The following is a 23,294-nucleotide window of genomic DNA, read 5'->3' as shown; positions in this document are numbered from 1 at the left end:
TGCATGTAACAACTCTGTTACAACAAGCCTACTTAGTAATACGTTTCACTAAGTAGTAAACCATATTACTAAACACTGACTTATGGAGTGTCCTTGAGCACAACATATCTGAGATATGGGAACGTGTGGCCTACAGGCTCCTCGCTCCCTATTTTCCATAAGCATCTTCTCTTGAGCATTTGTAGAATGACTGTAACTCAGGGGCAGTGCAGGTCATCTGCTAACTGGAAGGTTGGGGTTTTGATCCCTGGCTTCTCCAGTCTACACACTGAAGTATCTTTAGACAAAATATTGAACCCCAAGTTTCTCTGTGATGTTCTCATCAGACTGTGAATGTGTAGGAATGCTAGATAGAAAATGGTAAAAGAGAAAGTGTTGGGTGATTGAGGCATGTTGTATAAAGCGCTTTGAGTATACAAGTAGAGTAGAAACGCACTATATAAGAACCAGTCCATTTACCATTTCAGTGGTGTCAGAGGAAAAGTTAGAACAGTGCTCCATATTTCAACTTTTGTTTTTGTGTTATGGCATTTTGTTGTGAAGCACTTTGAAATGTGCTTTACAGATAAAACTTTACTTATTTATTGAATTTAAACTATACCAGCTGGCTGTGAAATGCTTTGTTTTCATACCGCTACACCTTTACCCCCAATGTACAAGGCTGTGTCCACCACTTTCTGTAAAACACAAGCATCACACACATTTACGGCAATCTTTTTTTCTTGCAATACATTCTGATATGCTACTAAGAATTCACCATTAAGACATCTTCATTGCATCTCTGCATAATACTGTCGAAAGCAGTCTTCTAACACTAAAGCAGCTCCAGGCGGCTTCATTATACTGTGTTCCATTTTTGTTTCTTGTTATGCACCACGTAATTATTCTAATAACAAATCAGAATTGAAAGTCTTTATGATTTATCATATAAGCGATTGATCGTTTGTGTCCATTTCGATGGATTTTAACAGACAGGCTCCAGAAAGAAAAGAAAAAAAATCAATGGCAACAACAGAAAAAGAAAAGTAAAAGACACCAGAGGGGAAGAGCCACTCGCATTTACATCGTATATGCTGCAATTAAACAAAACACACTCCTTGCAGCTCCTCTGTTCTTTGAGGGTGATTATCGAACCCCTCTCATGCGTATGCAGCACCACACAGGACTGTGTGTAAACATAATGCAGGCCACCATGTTAATAGTAACATTCAAAGACATGCGGTGCAAAGCCTCAGCTAGGTGGCTGGCAGCTTTTTTTGTAAAGCCTCCATACTTTAGCTTTTTAGTTTTAAACGCTCAAATGTGTCTGTGCATGCATTTAAGTTGATTTGTTGCTGCTTATGAGTCACACGCAAGTGGGCTTACGCTAAGGACTGCAGATGGTGCGCTTGCAGGCCCTACAGAGGCTAGTTCAGGAAGATGAGGACCACCGCCCCAAAACACACGCACACACACAGACACACTCACACACAAAAAAAACACAACCCCCTGTCTCCTACGCCTCATTACCCACTCCTGGGTGTATTTCGGGTTGTAACACCGTGGCAATGCCAGATGTCTCCTCGACAGGGAGGACAAAATTGTTCCTTGGCAGGTGTGCCATCGACAGCGTCTCATCAAATTCCCTCTTCTCTAAACACACAATGTGGCACCTCAACGCCTTTAGTATTTAACATTCAACTTGAGCACATGTTAATGGCTGTTATGAAGCGAAGACCATCAATTTCGAGCTGTGGAGTGCTTGTGTTGAAGTGCTGTTGTCCACTCTCTCTATTCAAGGTGTTCTTGTCTTTAACATAATCAGTTACACGGAGTGCATATATGTCACATTCATTTACATCAAACCACTCTAGAGGGGGAATCCCTTTATTCAACCAGATAATAGGAGGTTATTTCTCTGAGCTGCTAAAGACCTGCGTAATGGAGTGTTTTGGTCGTGCTTAATGGTTTCAACACAGGGTCAGTCTAACATTATATACCTTCTTTACATATAGATTTGCAATTAAAGGAAATTAAAGGAAAGATACTGCAGTGTTAGGCCACCACATGCTGCCTGACCAGCTTCAATTCAAGTTGCTGTTGAATGTCTCCATCAGTCTGCTGACAGGCAGAAGCATTGTTTTAAAAGATCCCTAATTTAGTATTTTAATCATGATGGTGGAGATGTCTTGCTTCTTTGCTGAAATTTTCACATGGATATTCAGCTTGTTAGAGATCTGGCCATTGTCTTTTTACTCATCTATACGGTGTTTTGGTGATTTTGCCAAGGTTGCATAATCAGAAACGAGTTGTTATGACTGCAGGACGCAAAGGGCAAAGCTTCAATTATTATGGCTGATTATCACCGAAAAGCCTAAAAATGGCATTCAGGACAGCATTAGTTTGTTTACAGGATAAAAGCGATTACTGAGAACAACTATGGATTGAGTTTTCAGAGACAAAGATAACAGTATGCCTTCTATAGTGTGAAGGTCCCCTTTATGAAGAGACTAAGGGATTATATTTTTGTTTTAACTTGACACCTATTTGTTTACTGTAAATAGAGATGGAGGCAAAAAAGGAAAAAGAGACAGATAAAGATGTGGAAAGAAGCAAGGGAGTAGATAGAAAAGATTACTATGTGTCTTTGTTTCAGGTGTCTGTGTTTAGGGTATTTAAGAAATCACTGAGGATAAACCCATTGTGCTGCTTGGTGGCATTTTGCCCACTTGGCAAAGCTGCAGGAAGGGAACGCATCTGGCAAACTGCCCCATCATCATTATTGAGGGGTTTTTTTGTCTTATGAGCCTACATATTCTTTGTTGAAGGGTGAGAGACAGATGACAAAATTTAAAGACAGAGCAAAGACAAAAATGTAAAATGCGAATGAAACAAGAGGATGAACGGGTGTACGCGCTTGGCATTTAATAGCAATTAATATTTCATGCTGCCTGCCGTGATCAGCTGCACTCAGATCTGGCTAAACACAGGTGCCTCGAGCCAGGTTTGCCCAGGTTCAAAGGATAGCAGAGCCACTGGCTTCGAGCCAGAGAGGTCACAGCAGGGCCAGAGCCCGTGTGGCCTGAGGAGAGTGTGTGCCAGCACTGAGCATGCTAGTGTGACTTTCACACATCACAGGGTAAAGTCTATTAATATTAAATCTCAAGTTTCCTCAACATGAGGAAGTTTGTTCTCTTTTCTTAGTTCATGTTGGCTTCACACATCATAATGCGAAAAATATGTTCTCAGTACTTGGAGCCATGGCAGCTCGTGACTCACGCTAGCTTTGGTAAGAAATGCTAATTTGCAATCTGTTTTCAGGGCAGCTGAAGGAATGAAAAACTGTTCGCATGTACTGCTTATAATGAGGATTACGCTTCTTATTAATCTATTTAACGTACAGTTATTGTTTCACTATTGATGTCAACACATCACAAAGCTGTAAGACTATAAAAGGAATACAAGGGATACTGAAAGGATAACTTCAGGGGAGCATCCCTTTAATAGCTGGTCTTTTTAAAAAACCCTTTCTTTTTCTTCTTCTCCTTCCTTTTTTTTAAGAAACAGACTTGTTTTATCTTATTTATAAGGTTACTGCTTCCAGCCTTTGCTCAAAGGTTGCTTGTCAGTCTCTCTTACTTTCTTCTCTTTGCCCATGTTTCTGTTTTCCATTCTACCTCTAATACACTCTCTTCAGCCGCTTCTGATCCTTTAGTTCAGTCAAAGCCTTTGAGTCCACGCACATTATTAATTCCCCTCTCATCTTGTACTCCCCGGGGGATCCTAACTCTACTGCTCGCTAGAGAATAAAGCCTCTTCTGCCCCTCTAGGAATATGGAAAATACAAGTCACACGATGGAGTAATATTGCAGGTTTTTAAAGCCCCGAAACCATGATCTCACCTTTAATCAGCACCCCCAACAAGCCTCTGGCATTCCCTAACCCATGGGTGACCCTTATTGTCAGACAAGATGAATGCAATTGAGGATGCACGTTAAGTCTCACAGCCTCAACTTGTGCTCACGGTTTTCTGCGCATGACCGAAATGTAACGTTTATAGCCTGTTTACTGCATAGGAAGGTGCGTGTGTGTGTATGTGTGGAGGAGAGAGAAGGGAAGGATGGGGGAGAGGGGATAATGGTTGCATCTGTGGACCGACGGGGCGAAGCCAAGTGTTTGCAAACACACCGACCTTACATGTCTCCAGACTCGCCACATGTGGCCTGTGTCCCAGCTGGGCGCCAAGCGACACCGCATGCGACCACCCTGCAGCCAATCAAAAGACCTGCACAACACGGGTTCCCCCTGGCAACCGGGGCTCGACTAAATTTGCATGGTCATCAGTTACCGCACTGATCAAATCAAAACTGCAGCCATATGCTATTAACAGTGGGAGGGTGTGGCTGTGATTTGATTAAGATCTGAACACAAGAAGACAGTCCGTCACAAACACACGCACACCCCTTTGCCAATTATATTTAGATCTGATGAAGTTATGACATGATTATGTGTCTGTGAAAGTTCTGATTATACCTTCTGCTGCAAATCAGTGCAAGTATTGGAAGCTATCCAGCAAAGAGGAAGAATTAATTAAAAATTCAGGACATTACTTTTATTTTTCTCTTTTCTCTCACTGGGCTCCTGCTCAAACAGCTAACTCCCTAATAGTGTGATATATTTATGAAGGATTCACACTTTGATTGGACAGCATTGCTATGCTCATGCCAGTCTGCCTAAGTTGTAGGCAAAAACCAAAAGGGGCACAGAGTGGGAGAGCTGAGAACAGATGGCTGAGTGGGAACCCTGTGTGCCCATCAATAATAGACACACAAAGTAGGGAAAGCAGAGTCTGTGTGTGTGTGTGTGTGTCTCCATCCGACTGTCCCACTGCCACTGGGAGTTTCAGCATTTTACAAACCTCCTCTTATCCTCTGCCTCCCATCCTCTCCCCACCTCTGCCTTTGCCTTTTTGTTCTCTTTTACATTTTCTACACAATTCACAGAAAATTCTCCTGAAAAGTAGGGCTGCCACGATTAGTCGACTAGTCACGATTACGTCGACTATCAAAATCGCCGACGACTAATTTAATAGTCGACACGTCGTTTGACGCTTTGTAAGATCCCAAAAGACGCAGGATGAAGTAGTAGGATTTAACAGTGTAATAACGGACTGAAACAGAAGATGGCAGCACTGCATGTACAAGGATGCCAGCTGCCGTTAAACCCCGAAGAAGAAGAAGCTGTGTCCCAGAATTCATAGCGCAGCCCAGCGCAGTTTCCAACAATGGCGGCAGCTAGTTAGTTTTAATATTACTCTTATTATTCTTTCTGGGTCACAAAATAAACGTTTAACATATTTTCAGGCGAGAATGTAGCTGTGTAAACCTCAAATATCTGCTCAGTTTATCAAGACACCACATATTTTCAAAAGCGCTCCGACTGTTACCCACTAGCTCGATAGCGAGCCGGGGGCGAGGCTAACTAGAGCCGTGAGAACACCGGACTCCCAGCAAATCGTCTTCAAACCCACCACCGTCTTTCGCTACTCAGGTTAAACATATATAAGTCACTTAGATAACTTAAAAATGTTATTGTTTGGCTTTTTTAGTATTTTATTTGTTCCTGAGTAAATCTGTTTGGCTGAGATTAAAGTTGAAAAGAGATTAAAGATGCTCGAGAATATACTCCGGTGTCCTGTTATATTTTAGATAGCAAGGAGTTTATTAAACTCCACTGAAACAATCTGCAAATTTCATTTAAATTTGATAAACTATCATCTTGTCTTTATTTTTAGTTAGCACATACCTTAAACGCTTAAAGCTGTAAGCTAATGATAGTTATATAAGAGCAGATGCTGCTAGTGCAATAAGCTGTACGTTTTACGTCCAGTGGATGATGATCTGATTAGTCGACTAATCGCAAAAATAATCGGTGACTAGTCGACTATCAAAATAATCGTTTGTGGCAGCCCTACTGAAAAGCTTCCGTCACGTATCCCATATATGAGCGATAAACACCAGTGTGCAGCGTACACACACATAACTTAAAGGCCCAAAAGAGTTGATTACTTTTTTTATTGCATAAAGGCTCTGTGTACACAGGACAATAAAAAAGGCGATAAAGAAGAAATAAGTTTACTTCAAGTCAAACATCCAAAACTACAACTGAAACAAACTATATAAATAGAAATACTATGGAGGAGGAAAGGGCATTAAACCAGTTATAAATCAAGCTGAGCCCAACAATATTGGGTAACAGCCTAATTAAGCAGGCTAGAAAGTAAACACTTATTCTCAGCTAACAGAAGTGCACTGATGGCAATAGTCTGCTACAATCCATACTCTTAGGCAGAAGAAAGCAATACAAGTTATCTAAATATTTAAATGAAACAAGAATTCAGAAACACATCAACGATATTTCTGTATATCAAGAGTATTAAGAATGCCTGTACACATGCTTTTTCGCGCAATTACCATTCAGCCAACCATGTTAAAGCGGCGCAACACATTCAGTCAATACAAGTTGGAAGCTTCAATTAATTTCCATACCAAACATTAGAATGATGGAAAACATGATCTGACAGTGGAATGTTTGTTGGTGCAAGATTGCCTGGTTCATCGCGCATTCCTGAAAATGCTGAGAGATACTGTATCTCTCAGCATTTTTCACATATAAAGAGTAAACTCTATAAACAGTTAATGATGTGAAAAGCAACAACAAAATATAACCAACCGTTCTCTGGCCGAAAGTACCTTGTCAATAAGAGGTAAGATAATTGCGAGACTGGATGGTGCTGATAGAGTACCTCAGTTAACCACTCTGTGCAACTCTGCTAAGTAGATAAACATCCCAGAACGCACATAATGTCCAACATTGAAACAGATGGTTGATAAGAGTTGGAGACCATGTCGTGTTCCACTCCTGTCAGCCAAGAATACAAATTTGAGGCTGCAGTGGTCAAAGGCTCACCAATGGTGCGTGAAATGTTTTCTTGGCAGTCTTTGGACCTGTTAATACCAATCAATCATAGTTTAAATGCCACAGCCGTTCTATGTATGCTTGCTAACCATGTGTATGGACATGATTTACAATCTTTTCATGTTTACGTCCAGCTTGACATCAGATAATTTCACAAAGCAAGAGTCATCTTAAAAATCGTACATAAAAATGACAATGAGTGTACTTCAGTATTCTGCCCAAACTCCAGATCTACAGCCAATAGAATAGCTTTGGGAGGTGGTAGAACAAGATACTGGGGGTGTGAATGTGCGGCTGATAAATCTGCAGAAATTATGAAGTTAAACAATCAAGTCAACATGAACCAGGATCACAAAGATTTATATTCATTGTATATTTTGTAAAACTATTAAAAAACAATAGTAACTGAGGTAGTTTTGAGGGCATGCTTGTACAAAATATAAAATGTTGGCTCTGTTTATATTAAATCCTTACTTCTACTTTCACCATTCTCCAGACCCACGAATCATGGGCTGTATTTGACCAGCATTGTCTTTCTATTCAAGGGACATCATGACTCACTGTGATCAGTCTCAAGCATCGCGCTAGAAATTACTGAATGCCATCGGGAGCTAGGCCTGTGTAAATCCTGATTGCAGACAGATTGGCACTTGCCACACTGCACTAAATCCCCTCAATGTGGACCTTCCAGCTGCTTGATTACAGGGGATTTTACTGGGTATGTCTGTGCAAGAAAAGCCTCTGGCTTGGCCTGCGGGTCTGAAAGAGTGCTGCTGCTGACCCTAAGGACCCCAAGCACTATGGATGCCAGACAAAATGGCTCTAAGCTTTTTTCAGGGTAGTTAGCCCACACATGAAATGCACATCATTCCTACCTATCCCACTGACTGAACTTAATATAACACAGGTAATTCTGAAGGTTTTTTTGTCTATTTTGAAATGCATATCCTACCACCACCAATGAACTATTGATGTAAAAATGTACCAACAAATCAATTTTAGAGCTTATTTAGGTTTAAGGACCTCGAACATCGATTCGATCTGAACCTGCGCTGCTTGAAGGGAAAAGGGCAACAGTGGCTAACATGTGCAAATTATACTCAATAGATCGTTTTGGCCTGGTCAACACCTGCCGATGTGCTGCAGCCATGTCCATGACCTGTCCCATTTCACGCTATATCACCAGACATGTGCCTGCTCGCTTGTGCGTGACTATGCCTGTTTTGTGTATGCTGTACATGTGTGTATCAGCACACACACACTCAAGATGTGTACACATTTTCCTCCTTTTTCCCCCCTCTTTCTTTCACACACAGTAATAGAAACAGCTCAATGCTGCACCAGCTTGTAAATAATGCAATATTAGTGAACAAGAGCAGAGAGAGGGGCTTAATGGAAACTTATCCAGAAACTGAAAATGACAAAAACAAAATAAAATTAAAAAAAGACCCAGAAGAAACTAATTTATTGTTGTTGTGGGGCTGATATGCTTCACAGCTAAAAGAACAGAGGACTTGGGCACAATTATTTTTAATAAATTCAGCTCTGTTCAGTTCAATTTTAATAATACCAGAACAACATATAATCACAACAACACTCAGGGAACCTGAAAACAAGTCCAGAATTGTGTTAAACATTTACAATAAAGTGGACATAAGTGTTAACATGGTAAAATGTCTTTATCTGAGTTTATATAAAGTAAGTAAACCACAGAGGCCAAACCACCAAAACAAATCATATAAAAAAGGTAAATGGACTGGTACTTATAAGTAAAGTGGTTTCTTACTACAAGCCTCGTCCACCCATGCACACGTACATCCATCAAAGCTTTTCAGTGCCTGAGCACTTATAACCTGACATTCACACGTTGTTTTATTGGGGGCAACTGGGGGTTTAGTACTGTGCCCACAAGCATGCAGGTTGAAGGAGCCAAGGATAAAATTGCCAACTTTCTTATTAGTAGATGGCCCACTCTGTCTCCTTACCCACATTTACAGGAGACACTATGGATTGATGGTCTCTGAGTGCAGCATTTCTTTTCACCTTAGACCAACTTAAAAGGTTTAGTTTAAAAAGAAAAAAAAAACAAAAAACAGAAAGGCCGCCTAAATGACTTTGCATTACTGCTGTATAAATCTGCACTTAACCTGCGTGCTCCAAGAAGCATAGCAACACTGATCATACAACAATAGCAGAAAAGGTGCCTCTGCACTCACCAGAAAGCACTCAATCAGGACTAATATTCTTGCAGCTTACTTGTTGCAAAGCCAGACCATTCATAATAAATGAGGAGGGAACGTGTTTTAGAGTATCACAGCAGTGTTTTAGCTTAAGCTTGAGCAAGAAGGTATGGGGGTTTTGGGAATGAGTGTGTGGCGAGAAGAACTTGAAGACATTTTGGTGATTCTGCAGAAAGAGCCAAACAACAAGCATTCGACTGAACATCCCAGCAGAGCAGGCTCAAAAATGCCTTGCTATGTTAACAGATGGAAGTTGAGATGTGATCAGTAGGTGCAACTACGTCAGTGGCAGTCTATGGTAGCCATGAGAGGTCAAATGTACTGCAGCTTAAGAAATCACTAGCAAATAGAAAACTGCTGCAGAAGCATACAAAACACAAAAGAAGCTGAATAAAAATAAATGGAAATAGAAAAAAACCCTCACAACCCTGATGGTCCTGTTTTAAGCCTGCCCCATTGCAGTCGTTCACATTTTTTTGATTTCTGTCACTTCCCCAGCTGGTCCATCAGGTTATTGGGACACCAGAAACATTTCTGTTGTGTTTTGTGAGATTTTGTTGTTGTTTTTTTCTACTTCTCTTGCATTTTATTCAACTTCTGTTGTAATGCTTGCTTTTGCAGTATTTTTCAGTTTGCTGGTTTTTTTTAAAGTTGCATTTCGTTTGACATCTCAGGGCCACTGTAGCACAGCAGCCTCTCAGAGTAGGACTGTACACACTGCCACTAGTGGGTAGGTGAAAATAAAAGACAATGCCTTAACAAAGTCAGGAAAAAAAAATCATCTCTATTTATAGAGATTCTCTTTATCTGATTTATTGTTGTTAGTTTTTTTACATAAAAAGATTCATTCTAAAAAAAATGTCACTTTATGAGTATCATAAGGAATATGTGAGGATGTCAGTGACATTAATCCTTCATAAATCCTTGCCCAAGAGTTGTGTGATCTATCTCCAAAGATGTCAAACCAGTTTTTTTAAAGATTTGTTGCATGAAAATTTACTGAAAGGTTAATCTAACGCTTTGGTGGATGAATGATAAAGTAAAATATGTGACTGTATAAAGCCTCGGTCACTTGTTGCCCAAAGGGTTCAATTAAAGAGGTGAGTAAAAAAACAAAAACAAAACAAAAAACAAAACAAAACAGTGTATCACCTCTCAGAGCATGAAGGCAACAAAACAACAAGTCTGCCCTCAACAAATTATGGATGACACCTACTTTTACACTTGTTTGACTAAAACAGCTCTTTGGGACATGCTGTCAAAACAACACATATTGAGAGCGAGTGATGTAGAACAACCTTCCCCCTGCTGAGAAATACTTGAGTCAAACTCAGCTGACGCTTCTGATGATCTCAAAATGAAGTAAAAAGCAACTGTGACTGAATGTGAGAAAAATGATTTTAAAAAAATATCTCTGAGGCAGATTTGAAGATTTTACACATGGTAGGTTATCAGTGGATCAACCTTTGCCTTGCCTGCAGCTCATCTTCGAGACAGAAATAATTTGGCATTTATTATCAACAGCTAACACAACAAACAAAATCTTCTTCTCGTGGTCTTCTCGCATACTGCTGAGGAAAACTCCCACCCCTCCTTTAAGTGCTGAAAGGACTCAGTTAACACAAAAATTGAACAGGAAATGAGAAAATGTGTATGTGAGTGTAGCTGAGGATAATGTGCCTGCTCTGGCTGGCCCGCTTCTTTTTTTTGTCTTCCTAAAAAAATGTGTCTGACATTTGCATGCTAGAGTGACTAAACCCCCTGCTGCGAGGGAAATTTCCCATGTGTTATGTCATGTTTCGACTACTTTCATCAGCTGTTTGTAGGCTATGAACTGTCCAACCCACTAGGTCGTCAATGACATTTTAATCAGGGGGTATGTGCATTTGGGGCACTCTGTGACAGAATGTGTCATTAAGAATAATGTCTTAATGTCTCACAAACAGCTGCGGGAAAGATGTTGAGATGCAATAGAGTGCAATGAAGTAAAGTGTGTTAAATCACAGGCACAATTTAAGCAACTACGATTTAAGATGTTCTACTATTTAAAATGAGTGATATTATCATACTGCTTGAGAGACATGTATTTAATTTAATTATATCCACTGTTCAAATTTAACTATTGCTGCAAGTTTATTTTGTTAGTGATTATTGGCTTTATACTTTGCATAGCTGGAAGTACAATGGCTCCTGAAGAGGAGGCAGACTCTGTTTTGGGGTCATCTTGAAGAAAGCTGGGCCCAAAACGTAATTATTTGTCTTGGAGAGAGCGTATGACCCAAACTACAACTATTATTGCATACTCTATGATATACACACATCTACGCTATTTGCTAGAAAATGGATGTAAAGTTTGCATTATGTCTGTGACTGTCTGAAGCTCCTGATGTTGCAATTTTTATTTTTTTTATTTTTTTTCTGCTTGTCAGATCTATAATCTGTTTAGTCTGCTGGCTGTTTGCAGAGCATTTCCAGTCAAGATGCCATACAACACTGTCTGGCTCACAACTCAACAGCAAACAGCTGCTGCCTTCAGCAAATCCATTGGTTATTACACAACCTTTCCTCCTTTTTTTTCAGCTGCAGTGGAATAACAATGCAAGAGAATTGTGCTCCATGCAAGTGTAAAATAACCTAAGAACATACTAAAAATTTTAAAGAAAAACAAATACTGCTAAATCAAATAATAGGAAGATTAAAAAGTTCTAATGATAAAGTTAACCAGATAAAACTCTACGTGATTAGTGATGATGCACACTGACATGTGAAGGGGGGGGGGGGATCTATCTCCTGTTGGTCTTTTACTGTAAACATTTCATTTTTAAAATCATCTTGTAAAGCTGAAGTCATTTTGACATGTAAACAGCATTTTCAGTTTTAGTCGCTCTACACGCACATCGGAGTTGATCCCTGACACAGAAGCAGCGTGTAGTGACACAAGGGTTTAGGGCTTTAGAGCAGGATGTGGTGATAAGGGCAGACTGGGGATCACTGGAGGAAAAGGGATTTCCCATGATGTGATGGAGCTGGGCTGATGGGTTAATACTTCCACACGGGCCTTATCAAACACAGACACCTCAGTACATGTGCGTGTACGTATGCCCGTGTGCATGTGTGTGCGTGTAAATGTGTAAGCAAGACTAAAGGACATGATGGTCCAGTAGGTTTCGGTTTGACACAGAGTACTGAGAGAATGAATGGGATTAAACCAACAAGCGTAATCCAGCTGGCCTGTGGGATGGAGGTCTGCCCACTACCCTCTGCTGGAGGAGATAAGAAAGCTGGGGGAAGGCGGGGCATGGGCAAAACCCCCACATTATGCAAACATCTGAACTTACTGCAAAACAGAATTGATTTCATAGTCAAGTGTTTTGTTTGTATTGTGAATACTTGATGAGGGCAAGATGCTCATGGTTGCTTTTGTATATGTTAAATGGTGAATCCAGTGTTTGTGGAATAAAAGGTCCCTGCATCTTTAATCTTTGTGGAAGTGCATTGCTACATGACTGGAATACCCCTTTAAAAAACTATATATGTGAAAAAAAATCTCAAAAAAATACAAATATATAAAATAACAAACCACACTACAATAACCAGAAGGTGCCAGTATTACACACAGAAGCTCTATGTCACGTGCCATTAAACACCAAAAACCCCATCCAAAGTTCAAGTACAGCTAGTATATCCAAAGTCCAGCACAGTCATTTAAGAGCAGTTTTGAGAGCCAGTACAGGTCTTCAAAGAATGGTCAAATAGTGCCCTGATAATATTGAATATTTTTTATTTTAAGTTATCTTAAAAAGTGAGTGTACAACTACCTTCAAAGTGATCAAGAAAGGTATGCATTTGTGTGCACATATCCACATTACTGTCCACAAATGAACCAGGATAAAAAGCTTACACACAAAGCCACATCCCAGAAAGCATGCTACTCCATATAGACTTGGTGTGATGGTAACAATAATATAGTTTACGCAACCTAATAATATACAGTAGATTTCTTTGCCATCTATGATACTTCAATGAATACGATCAATCAAAATAATTCTATAACTATATGCGCATGCCTTCATCGGCACTCACGCTAACCTATACTACAGATTCTTGGAGCTGAAGCAACTTCAGGGTTTGAAGCTTATTGGTCTCATTATTCATGCACAAATGAGCAGCCTTCGCTGGTCCGACTCCACATCCCATCTTGAGAGAAGTGGTATTTGCAGATGATGAATCATATGGCAACCCCCTAGCTTTATATTCAAACTGGTTGCCGCGATACACTTTTTTTTTTTTTGGCCTTTTCCTTGAACTGTGGCAAAATTAATTTCTCTCTAAAATTCTTATCACACTCAACAATGTTTACCCAGAGGAAGAGCTGCATGTAGCCAGGGCTCCCTTTATATTCAACTAATACAAAGTCAAGTGGAAGGTATTCAGAACCACTTCAGGGAGATGATAAGATGGGAACTCTGGCATCTGAGACATGAAGGAATTTTAATGGCATAAAGCTTTTATTCCTTTCTTTACTGAACCGTATCTTGGCAATGCAACAACAAAGCATTTGTATACATATCAGGTGAGACAACGTCAAAAGTAATATTTTTCTTTTCACATGTTTCAAATGACATAAAAGCTGATATTCTCATGTCTTATCGTACCATATATGAAGTACATTTGTCAAAAAAAAACAAAAAACAACTGGCTGGAAAAACAAGTGAGATCAAGAGAAAACAAGGCAGAACAAAGTTAAGATAGTTTAGTGTGACACATGCTTTTAGTCAAGCGGTGACAGAAGAGCTGTGGCTGTTACCTAGAGGGCTCATCGCAATGGCCAGCAGGATTTTTCCATGGGAGCAGTGAAAGTGACAACTGGACAAAGAGCTTCCATTACAGGCCCTGTCCCCTGCGCTCTGCCACTATTAAGACCCTGTCTGGGGAACACCTAATGCTGCTGACAGATGAAGAGGAGCACAAGGCAACGGGGAGCAATCTAAACTATCGGAGCAGATTCCATTCACTGCTGTGACCACATGTCAAAATAATACCGAAAGAAAAACTGCCAAAGTACAGTGTGGTTATTTTTGTAAGTGCTCTTTTCTCCTTGTCTTTTTATCACTGTAAAACTGTGACATTTAACACTTCCTATCTACAATGACCTCTTTGATAAGCCAATAAGATCAAAGTTTACTATAACCTCAATCTGTGAGATACCTGCAATATATTTTAGCCTTGGTAATACCATGAAAAAAACAGACTTCATAATGAATCACTAATAAATGGGAAACTGCTTTATGGGAAGTTGCACATGAATCATGTCATTTGTCATGATGGAGATCCTGATCATAACCGCACATTAATGGCTTTGCAGAATGGAGAACTGCAAGTGAAAATTCAGGTTGAATATGAAATAATTGTTGGTGAGCACAAAAAAGGCTACAACATTGTGCCAAGAGCAATGACAATTAGAGTCTCACAAAAAGCTGATAAATGGAATAGGGTCAGGCCACGAACACACAGGAAATGACACACTTTTCAAACGCTGTGACAAATGAGGCAAGAGTATAATCAACAGGAAAGAGAGAGACCAGAATGAAATACAAAGCGGTGTAAAGCACTTTAACCATTAATAGCTCACAAAATAAATTTATTGTGGTGTACGAACAACATATTCAACGAGTTCACAAACAAATCTAGAAAGCATTTACTGGAAAATGTATCCTGCTGCATGCAATAGAAAAAAAGAAAGAAAGAAAAACAGCATGTGAAAAAAGCCTAAAAGCAGACGAAAACGTTGATTATGCCCTAATATCCAAAAATAATTTCCATGGGGTCAGAGGCCTCTGACAATACAGTATCTGCCTCGTGGGTGCATACGGCCCCATGTTTGTAAAAGAAGTCAGACACTAACCACAAAGTTTACAAGCTCTTTTACTGTCTGTCAGTTAGTTATGAATACATTGTTCCTGGTGAAAATGCCGTGTACAAGTCAACATGGTGTGTATATAAGAGGGCCAGCAGAGGAGGGAAATAAATGGCAGGGTTACATGTGGACATGGGAGAGCGCGTTTAGCATTTAGAAATGTGTTACATAAAATAAACTACACTAACCAACTAAGGATGAACAATGAATCCTCACCCGGCACATTTATGTTAAAGATCCATTGGTGATATGTGCAAATATAAAAATTACAGTTCTCTCGTGACCAATGTTGACAACAAAGATGTCAGTATACAAGATTTATTGCCTAAAACTACTACAGTACGAAAACACAGGGAAGCTCTTTTCTTCAGGGTCTCCAAGGCCAGAACAATAAACAAAACACCCCCCTTTAGCTAGAAATCAAAACCAAGTACTCACTAACCAAAAACAAAATACAATGGCTGAGCTCCCTGTCTAACCAAACCAGGAGAAAACAGTTGAAACAAAAATGGCAGAGAACCCCTACCTGCTTCCACAATGACAAACTAATTATCACAATAAGGGCACACCTTCGCTCACAATAAAAGAAAGAAAAACCAAAGTTCACAGAGGGTAAGTTCTCACACACATACACACAAAGGCCCGCTGCCCAAAACTCTACAGCTCACAGCTCTGGCAAACATGGGGAAAATGGCAGTGGGTTGGTTGGGAAAGGCGTGTTCCCCTTAGAGGTGGACTCGGGGGATGCCGCGTCACTCCTCGAAACCTCTGGTCAGCCTGAGGTTTGTGCTGAGGAGGGGGCGGGGACACCTACGGTGGTCAAACCATTGTTGTTTTTGCTTATTTTTCTTTGCTGAGTGTGTTGGTCTGTGCGGTGGTCTATCCTGTATAACCGATCTACTCCTACATGTTCACGTGCAGCGTGTTAGGATACTTTTCCATGTGAAGTTGTGGTAAAACATTTTTTACTGGAAAAAAAAAGAAACAATCTTGTCTGTGTGCAGAATTCACACTGACAATTTACAGGTTTTCAGACTGTGTATTGAGGCAGCTTTTACCGGCAGCACAAAGCGAATCTTAAAGCAGCAGCACCGAGGAGGAGGCACATCTTTCATATGAGTATAACAGGTGTCAGGCAGAGAGACGAGGATGTCGGAAAGTATGAACTGAGGGTGAGATAGCTAGTTCGCTATCATCTATAAGATAGATTCCATGGCGTGACATACTGTGAGTGGCAGTTTACATTGTTGGAAGCAATTCCAACAGATTTTTCTGACTTCTTATAATTTAAATTTTATTGCATTCAGAAAATCATAAAGGCTGAATTTAATGTAGTTTGTTTAATGTGCATTTGTACTCAGAGTAATCAAGTATTTTTATTTTATTTTATTTTTTTTTTACAAATAACACTAATTTGGACATGTTGTCATCACATAATGCATTAGTTCTAGTCATGTAATTTGACAGCAAAGGAACAACTGGGTTTGTGACCTGACAGGAAACACTGAACACCTAATCACACCATGAAGGCATGAAAAAAGATAAAAGAGTGTCGTGCTTTAACAACTGTATCACACCATCAAAGCAAGAAGCAACTGGGAAGCAAATCCGCCATGGGCGAGAGTGTGTGCACAGTCAGGAGGGGGTTGTTCAGGGTGACAAAGAGGGCATGGGGTGCTTTACATTACCAGAGATATTGCAGTGACAGGCTAAGCTTCAAACACACGCTGTACATCAAAAGTAAGTTGGGATGGAGGAAACCCTGCATTCACATCACATCAAAAAAGGAAAAAAAACCCTGTAAATATGAGCAGAGAAATGGGGGGATCCCACCTTTCTTCCTGATGTACTGATAACTGTTTTCTGCCCTTCTGCCTTTAACTAAAGCACAGGTGTCGAACTCCAGGCCTCAAGGCCCGGTGTCCTGCAGGATTTAGATGTGTCCTTGATCCAACACAGCTGATTTAAATGGCTAAATCACCTCCTCAACATGGCTTGAAGTTCCTTAGAGGCCTGGTAATGAACTAATCATTTAATTCAGGTGTGTTGACCCAGGGTGAGATCTAAAACCTGCAGGACACTGGCCCTCGAGGCCTGGAGTTCGACACCCCTGAACTAAAGGAATAAATTGATCATACACACACACACACACACACACACACACACACACACACACACACACACAGTTGAACAATACCACAGGTGTGATTTGGTTTTTGATTTCTCCATCCAGCCAAAATACCACAAATCAATGTTCAAAGTAAATGAGGAGTGGGTGCAGGCAACGTCAGACAGAGAGAACAAAAATTGTGTTACTATCTTGCATTGCAGTAAACATGAAGTGTGGGGATCATGTGTGTTTCCAGGAACTGAATACATTTTGGTAACAAGTTAGGACACCTTTGGATACAGACTCTCCTTACAGTGTTGCATATGCACAAAGGAAGGTTGAATGTGTAGGAGTGTATGTTAAAAGATGGGAGGAGGCTATTCTTGGGTGAGATGATGTCGCTAGAGATTTGACAACCCACAGCTACGCTTCAAAAGGACTCATTTCTTATTAATGTCCGCTCTGAAGGGAGACAATGTGTTTCTGGGCGGGGCAGGGGGGGACCATAACACTGTGTGTGAGTGTGCGGCATGGATATGTGTTTACAGTTGCATGGGCGACTGTTTGTGCGTGTGCGAGTTCCGTCATTAGTCTGTATGCGACAGATCAAAGAACGGCAAAAATCCAGAAAATAGTTAATTGGGCTCTCTTTGTGCTGCCGCTCTTTATGATGTCCCACACAACACAAAGTGAAAGATCCCACTCAAGGCCCCCAGAGTTCATGAACCGTGAGCGAACGTCACATCAAAGCGGGCGATGGCAGCGGAGAGAGTGTCATGTCACATTGGACAGAGGGGAGGTTGGTGCCTGTTAACCTTTCAGGATGGCCAGACGCATCAGCCAACACTGGCAAGTCTGTGTGGTGTCACACTTTCAAGTCCCCCAACCCCTCCCCCAGTCCTTTTTCTCTTTAGTCAAATCCCACCCACCCCCAACCCCACCACCTTCCACTTCACGCTGAATATTTTCACATTCCCTGACTCTGAAACCACTGTTAACAGCCCGTGCGACAGCGAGAGAAACGGGAGCGCTGTATGTGTGATGTGGTTGTACCTCCAGGCTACGCCAAGCAAACTGAGCTTGTCAGCCAATGTGAACAGACACCAAAAAAAGAATAATGCATGCTGATGAGGGTGGTGCAAAGGGATAGGGCTGGGGCTTGGAAGTTAGGTGGCCACCATAGCAAGGCTCTACACTGGTGAATAATTCCCTCTCATGAGGCAGGTTTATGCCTCTCCATGTCACTCAGAAACTCTATGGCATTTTGTTGTTGCCACAGCTGAGCTTAGATCTCTGTTTTCCTACATAAAGAGACACTCTTTCGCCTGCTATAAATTAGCATTCTAGCCTTATTCCACTTTATTTTATTGTTTTTATTTATTTATTGGTTCTTGGAGTAAAAAAAAAAAATGTTTATGATTTGTGAGCTGTAAAATAAGCAGAGCACAAAAATAGCAGCTTTATTACTGGAGATTCCAGCTCTATCAAGATGCAGTTTTGCTTCCTGGCTAACATCACAACACAAACTATTTATTGCTCCATTATTAATGTAATAAAAATATTGTGAAATATGTGATCGTATCTTTGGTTATGTGGATTAAAAAGCATTGTGTATCATCACCAATACAGAACTCTGTCTGTGAAACGATGTGAGTCATCCATCTTCGTTTACTTTTTCAGGCACCTTCAATTAAAAGGTACATGAGAGTTTACATGTGGTGTCAACCTTGGAAATGCAACTAACAGAAAACATAACTTTTGTAATCACATTCTCAGATATGTTGTATTATTTTGTTATACTGCAATTTATGGTTAAAAAAAATATCCAAATGCATTTTAATACAGAAAAAATTTAATTATTTGTTTTAAAACATACAAAACAGGCAAAAAAAAAGCAAGTTTATTTTCTTCCTTTCATTCCCCGATTCAGAACCCAAATCCACTTTGCCGCTGAAAGAGATTCATCATGTATCTGCCAAACTGTTTGAGCCCTGTTTGTTGTGGAGCGTAACACAGTAGAGGTGAAGCTGTATCAAGGGAATGTTTTCAGACAGTTTGCCAGGTTAAGCAGAGTGCGGTGAGATAAGTGCAGGAGTTTGAGGCTCCATACGGCTTCTGTGGTTGAAGTACAAACACTCACCATGGCTTGCAGGGAGCTCACTAAACAGGATGTGGGTAGTGCTTTTTTTTTTTTGTGTTTTCACTTCTTTGTGTGCACTCGAGCATGTGTGACAGTATGTGTGCTTGCAAATTTTCATATGAGTGTGTTTGTTGGTGAGAGATGTGTGAGGAAGAGTCTTAGACAGATACAAAACAAACAGAACACAAAAGGGATTCATTGCTTTTTGACTGTTGATTCCAAATATATGGGATCGACTACAAAAAAACAAAACAAAGAATGATGTATGCTTAGCTTTCTTAGAATAGCATTTATATTTCAACCAAAATCATTGGAAAATGTTGCTGCGTGTCTCCTAGGGAAAATCAGCATGTGTGAACCATTCCAAGACTCCACCCTAGACAGAAATCTATTAAAAGAAAGAAATAAGGTCACAAACAAAAAATGTAAAATAATTTAAATGTGGATTTATTGTTATTAATTTTTACTTCAAACTTCTAGCTCTCACTACTACATCACATAATAAGGCCACACACAGTAGTGCTGTAACAAACACCGCACTTGAACGCCTCAAGAGATAAAATGGGTGCATTAGGGCAAGCTATTCAAACACAAAAATCCATTCTCCATACATTCTGGATCGGTCAATGTCCTGAGATGGCATTCATTCTGTAAGTGATCAATAAACACTGTATAATACATCATACAAGGTGTTCAGTGTACAGTGGCTCGCCTTGTCGATTAACTGAGGAATAAGACTTAGAGGTGGAAAACCCCCGATATCTCTGAACAGTTCTACACTGCAACGGCTACACAAATGTATGTAATTATACACTTGGTTTTGATATCCGAGTACATGAATTTCTGTGAATGTCAATAGGCTGTATATTAAAGATGGAGGTTGCCAACATGGCATCGGCCATTAGTTTGTGACATAATGTTTAGGAACTTCAAATTTTGCCATCTTATTTTTTGTTGTTTGAGACAAAAGTCTCTCCTTGCTGGCGAATAAAAAAGATTGCAAGCTTCTTTCATTTACTGTCTAAAATCCTTCAAAATGTGACCTTGTTGTGCAAAAAAAGCAAAGCATGAAAAAAACAATGACAAACTGAATGTTTGACAGTGTCAAATGTGTCATGTACCTTTTGTGTGTTTTGGCGGCTCTTATGTGTTGCAGACCTTCTGGGGCTGCAACACAACTTTTTCAATAACCATTTTGTGGATGTTACACTAGTTGTCTGGTAGAACAAACCTGAGTTCAGCTACAGATTTCACACTTCAAAGTGGCCTAGTGAATCAACCAGTGTGAAAACTTTTTATTTTTCATTTATTCTTATTACAGAGGAATTTATAGCAATGATCTATGAAAAACTACCTTTCCCTTTGAGAGCTTACAATATCACCTACCTTTTTAACATCTTTCTGTATCATGCACTCCGTGGCTTATGATAAAAAGACCCAGGTTTATCAGGATGCTCACTCACATGTAAACAGGCTGTCGTTCTTGCTGCTACTGCTGCCAGACATATGTGCTCTCGCCAACTGCCTCACTTACCCTAATGAAAAACAAACTCTGTTTTGCACTAGAGGGACCATGGTTGAAGATTCTGAATTAGGCAATTTGTGGCAATGCACAGCACAGCTTCAGAAAGTGACAGCACTGCAACAAACTAAGCTATTTTCTGTAATTGTCACAAAGAGGGTGAAAACTCATAATGCAATCCCAAAAGTGAAAAACACCTGCGGTGAAAATGACATGAAGCTCTTAAACAGTCCTTTTTTTCCCTCATCATCTCTCTTTCAAATGAAAGCAGAGCAAGGTTAGGTCTCAGTAAAGGGAAAAGACAGTCTTTACTGATGTGTAAGTGTGTGATAGTGTGTGTAACTCAAATCTAAGCCACAGGGACCTCACTAAAGGAGGAATGAACCTCTTCTATGTGGAAATTGGAAGCATTTGGGGGGAGGATTCCCTTTATTCTGCAGACAGACAGAATGAGAGAAAGAAGAGGGAGCGAGAGAGAGAGAGAGAGAGAGAGAGAGAGAGAGAGAGAGAGAGAGAGAGAGAGAGAGAGAGAGAGAGAGAGAGAGAGGGAGAAGGAGGGAGAAGTGACACATCACAGCTTCAGACAGCTCACTATGTCAGCTGAAACAGACAGGCGCTCATTATGGGTCTCCATTCAGCATGTCTCACCAGGGACAGCATGGAGTAGACTGGGGGAGGGGAGTGGACACAGAAAAGGGGAACCACAATGTGGCTTTTTTCCCCAATTCCAAAATGAAAAGATGCAGAGAAAGGATTCCTAGTGTGTCAGTGACATCAATGAAAGAGTGGTACAAACGTCAATTGGAATAGGAAAGAGAAGTACCACACCAAACCTGATTATACAGATCATATTCTAAACAACCAATGTTTTGAATATACACTTGCTCATCCTTACTGCCAAATAGGTGTATATTTTCAACTTGAAACTCAAACCCCCACTAAGGTGATGGAATATAAAAAGAGCCAAACAAGTATGCAACCCAAAGTCCAATAACTTGGTTGGGTGGGGCTTGTAAAATTCATTAACATCAGGCAATTCAGGATCGTAAATGTACTGGATCTTCTATAGCACTTTTCTATTCTACTTGAACACTCAAAGCACTTTATATAAAATGACTCATTCTCACACACTCTCTTTAACATACAACACACCCTGATGAACACATCAGGATCAACTCAGGATTTTTGCCCAAGGATGGCAGACTGGAGCAGCGAGAGATTGAACCACCAACCTTTCAATTAGTAGATCAGCTACTCAGCTTCCTGAGCTGAGATAAAGGTGGTTGGGGACAAGGTCATTCAATCAGGATCTAGGCCCTTAACTAGAGAGTCTCACAGGTCCCCCTTTGGAGAACTTTCCAGCAAAACAGCAAGTGTCATCTTTGTTGTCACAACTCTGTAAGAGGTCTCAATCATTAATGCAGCTCCTTTTTTGTATGAGAGAGATATGATGTTCAGCTAAAGACAGATTTTGTTTTGGCCTTGTCATGGGACCTTATTGGAGTGAATTTCTCTCTACAAGACCCACTGTCATGCTTACGCTTCCTCTCTGTCCTTTTTCAGACTCTCTTCCAGGCACAGTGGAACAGTTATCACTTCACCCTGGCTGTATCCAAAAAAGAGAAATACTTCCTTTCTTGGAAAGATTTTTTTTGTTATTTTTTGACAAGAATACAAACAGAAAAGCAGGTTCACAGCACAGTCACCAGTTTTGTATTTTTTTCCAACAATAACAGCAGCGGGACTTTAAACGGGGCTTTCAAACCAGGGAAAGCCATTAAGCTGTCAGTTGTCACAAAGTGCTGGAAAACTCCCGTACCCATCTCACCTGTCTTATTTTATTGCTAAACCATGCTCTCTTCCATAACGTCAGAGCCATTAGGGGACACAGGAAAGACCATAGAATCACTATTACCTCCTGCCATCATCTTGTACCATTTAAGATCAACAAAGAAGCGTGCACATCTTAATAATGTAAGACACGTAGCAGCAGGGCCACCACAAAAACAGGGCCCAGCCATCTCCCCTAATCCTTGCCTGGGTTGAAAAGCCATCCAAATAAATTATGAATTATTCAGTTTGGTTTACTGTGTTGAATTCTCAAAACCAGGCCGTCTGCTTTGTTTTTCATTTTTCACACGCACACTAGTGCTACTCAAATCCACTTTTACTGTCCACTTGGGGGCATTTTTCTTGAGCATCCCTGCTCACTGCTATCATGCATGTCACTCAGAGTTTTTCACTGTGAGGTGAAATCACAACAGCCTAGAGTGGACAGGACAGCCACGCACATGAGCACGAAAGTTTGCAGTGCTAAGCATGCACGCACACACAGGCAGAAAAAAGCTTTCTGAGAGGTACATCCAATTGCAATGTGTTTGCGCACACACACCCAAGCGCAAACACAA

At 40.4% G+C, this 23,294-nt stretch overlaps 1 protein-coding gene across 7 annotated transcripts in view; it reads right to left on the bottom strand.

Moving 5' to 3' along the window:
- vav2 (vav 2 guanine nucleotide exchange factor) overlaps window positions 1-23,294 on the bottom strand; it is a 196,877-nt gene that overhangs the window by 60,967 nt on the left and 112,616 nt on the right. The window lies entirely within an intron of this gene.

Source organism: Rhamphochromis sp. 'chilingali' (assembly GCF_963969265.1).
Source record: "Rhamphochromis sp. 'chilingali' genome assembly, chromosome: 2".
NCBI classification, from domain to species: domain Eukaryota; kingdom Metazoa; phylum Chordata; class Actinopteri; order Cichliformes; family Cichlidae; genus Rhamphochromis; species Rhamphochromis sp. 'chilingali'.
This window is presented reverse-complemented; position numbering and strand designations above follow the sequence as displayed.